This window comes from Hevea brasiliensis, chromosome 16 (assembly GCF_030052815.1).
Source record: "Hevea brasiliensis isolate MT/VB/25A 57/8 chromosome 16, ASM3005281v1, whole genome shotgun sequence".
In the NCBI taxonomy this organism is placed as follows: Eukaryota; Viridiplantae; Streptophyta; class Magnoliopsida; order Malpighiales; family Euphorbiaceae; genus Hevea; species Hevea brasiliensis.
The window spans coordinates 44,489,002-44,492,474 of record NC_079508.1 but is presented as its reverse complement, the minus strand read 5'-3'; the positions used below and the strand labels follow the sequence as shown (position 1 = coordinate 44,492,474).

At 36.8% G+C, this 3,473-nt stretch overlaps 1 non-coding gene across 1 annotated transcript; it reads left to right on the top strand.

Annotated features, from left to right (window-relative positions):
- Nucleotides 1-2,451: 2,451 nt before the first annotated feature.
- LOC131175034 (small nucleolar RNA R71) lies at nucleotides 2,452-2,558 on the top strand. Its single transcript, XR_009145193.1, has one exon. It is a non-coding gene; the product is annotated as a small nucleolar RNA R71 (small nucleolar RNA).
- The last annotated feature ends 915 nt before the right edge of the window (nucleotides 2,559-3,473 follow it).

Here is a 3,473-nt window from a genome sequence, read left to right as displayed (position 1 = left end):
GTAATGGAAAATGGTCCTTTCTAGTTGCCTTATTCAATTTTCTATAGTCTATACACATTCTCCATCCAGTTACAGTTCTTGTAGGTATTAGTTCATCATTTTCATTTTTCACTACTGTGATGCCCCCTTTCTTAGGTACAACATGAATGGACTTACCCAATTCTCGCCGTAAATGTGGTAAATGATACCTGCATCAAGCAATTTCAAGATCTCCTTTTTCACAACCTCTTTCATGTTTGGATTCAATCTCCTTTGTGATTCTCGAGAGGTTTTATGGTCATTTTCCAACAAAATTCTATGCATGCACATAGAAGGATGTATTCCTTTAATATCATCAATGGTATAACCAATTATCCTTCTATGCTTCCTAAGAACTCTCAATAATTTTTCAACTTCACAATTAGTCAATTTAGCACTAACAATCACAGGATATGTAGAATTTTGACCTAGAAAAGCATACCTGAGATTTGTTGGAAGAGGTTTCAACTCTACCTTTGGTGCTTCACTTTTCTCAAGCTTTGATGATGAAGTTGTTTCTTGCTTCAAGTCCCCAATTTTTTCAATATCAACCATAGGCAATGGTGGATTTCCTTCCAAAATTGTAGCATATTCTGCAGCTTCCTCAATCTCATCCCCTTTTTTTGATGTTATGAACCAAACAAGCTTCTAAGGGATCTTTAGGATGTTGCTTTTTAAGCACTTCTCTAACCTCTTCATCTATCACATCAACTCTCAAGCATGAGTTTGAATCATCTTTCTTTTTCATTGCTTGAAACAAATTAAATTCAACTTTATTCCCCAACTTCTAATGTAAGTCTCCCATTTTTACATCAATCACACTCCAAAGATAGAGCAAGGAAAGGTCTACCAAGAACAATAGGAATGTGTACATCCTCCTCCATCTCCAATACCACAAAATCCACTGGTATGAAAAATTTTCCAACTTTCAGAGGAACATTCTCAACTACCCCAATTGGAAATTTAATAGACCTATCTGCTAACTGTAGTGATATGGTAGTAGACTTCATTTCTCCAATCTTCATTTTCTCATAGATAGACAATGGCATCAGACTAACACTGGCTCCAAGATCGCATAAAGCCTTATCTATACTGATATCCCCAATGTGACATGGTATGGAGAAACTTCCAGGATCCTTCAGTTTGGGTGGAAGCTTATTTTGCAAAATAACACTGCTTTCTTCTGTGAGAGCTACAGTATCAAATTCCTCCAATTTCTTCTTGTTAGATAAAATTTCCTTCAAAAATTTGGCATATGAAGGAATTTATGCTAAGGCATCAGTGAAAGGAATAGTCACATGCAAAGACTTCAATACCTCCAAAAACTTCCCAAATTGTTTATCCAATTTCGCTTTCTGAAACCTTTGTGGGAATGGTAAAGGTGGCATGTAGGCTTTAGGTGCAACATATTTAGGTTCTTCCTCTTTGCTCTTGCTCTCCTTACTTCCTTTTTCTTCCACTGAATTTTCTTTTTCAGCTTCAATTCTAACTTCAACTTCAGTTTGTTCATCTCCTTCTCTGCTTTTCTTTTCTTCAACTTCCTCTTCAATCTTTTTATCTCCATTCTTCAATATTTTTCCACTTCTCAATGTAATAGCCTAGCAATGCTCCCTTGAATTTTCTGGTTGGCTAGGAAGCTTCCCAAATGCTTTGTTACTTGAAGAGCTAGCTTGTTGAGCTATTTGATTCTCTAACATCTTGTTGTGTGTTGCCATTTGATCCACTTAAGATGCTAATTGAGAAATCATTTCTTGTTGACTTTGATGGCTCACAAGTAGAGTTTCAATCATAGATTCCAATCTAGCTGTCTTGTCTAGTTGTGCTTGTTGTGGTAGAGGTGGAGCAGGTGCATTTTAAGGTTTAGAAATTCCAGGAGGGGGGCCCCTATTCTGCTGAAAATTCTGATTTTGTTGATATCCAGAAGGTTGCTGAAAATTCTGATTTTGCCCTTGTCTACCTCCCCAAGAGAAATTGGGGTGGTTTCTCCATGCTGGATCATAAGTCGCAGAAAATGGGTTACCACCTGGCCTTTGATTGTAGTTCCCACATAATCCACTTGCTCCTTGAAAAATCTTGATTAAGTGCAGAAAATCACGTGCACAATTGACATTTGCAGCTCCAACTTCTACTGAATTACTAGAACCTCCGGCTGAAGAATCTACTTTCATGCTCAGCTTGTCCATCTTCCTTGTCAAAGCATCAAACTTAGCATTAATCATATTCATGGCATCAAGCTCAAACATACCAGCTGGTTTCTTGATCTCATTCCTCTCACAACTCCATTGGTAGTTGTTATAAGCAATTTTATCAAGAGCGGAAAAAGCTTCATCTTCAGATTTCTCCATAAGGTCACCTCCAGAAGATGCATCAATTGTACTTCTAATAGCTGGTGAAACTCCATTGTAAAAGTGTTGAACAAGCATCCACTTAGGAATCCCATGATGTGGACATCTCCTTTGCAAATCCTTGTACCTCTCCCATGCTTCATACAAGCACTCATCATCTTTAGGTTTAAAAGAAGTCAGCTCATTTCTCAGCTTAGCTGTCTTGCTTGGTGGAAAATATTGAGCTAAAAATGCTTAAGAAAGTTCATCCCATGTTGTGATAGAACCCGGTGGCAAAGAATGTAACCACTCTCTAGCTCGGTCCTTCAGAGAAAAAGGAAATAATCTGAGTCGAATTGCATCATCAGAAACTCCATTTATCTTCAACATATCACTGATCTCAAGAAAGTGTGCTAGATGCACATGTGGACTTTCACTTGGATTTCCTCCAAATTGTGCTTGTTGTACCATTTGACAGAGTGCAGGCTTCAGTTCAAAATTATTGGCTTCTACTCTTGGTCTTGTGATACTTGGCATGAAATCTCCAATGTTAGGATAGGCATGATCCTTCACAGAGCGGTTGTTATTGTTATTGTTGTTGTTGTTAGCCATTTCTTCTTGTAATTCCTCTTGCTCTTGTGCTCTTTCTTGTTGTTGTTGAGCCTTAATTTCAGCTTTTCTCCTCTTAGATTCTGCTCTTAAAGTTTTTGCTGTCTTCTCTATTTCTGGGTCAAAGAAAAAAATGAATTCTTAACTTTTGTCCTTCTCATAAAATAAAGCACCAAAACAAAAATAAACAAATTCTCAAAGTAAAATGGTAAAAGAAATAAAATAAAATGCCCAAATTAACCAAACAAACAATTGTTTAATATCAAACAAAAATCAAATCCCCAAGAACGCGCCTAAAAACTTGATGTGACTTATCCGCAAGTATACGGGTCGTCTCAAGTAATAAAGTGATGAATCAAGTATCGTTCTCACGAGGATTTGCTGTTTGATTACTAAACTATGAATGAAGCGATTATTTGGGCTAATGATTAATGAATAAATGGTAAATGTAAATGAGCAAGGTAAATTGATTAATCCAATTGAAATGGGTAAAGAGCAAACAAATAAATTCTAATTCTAGTT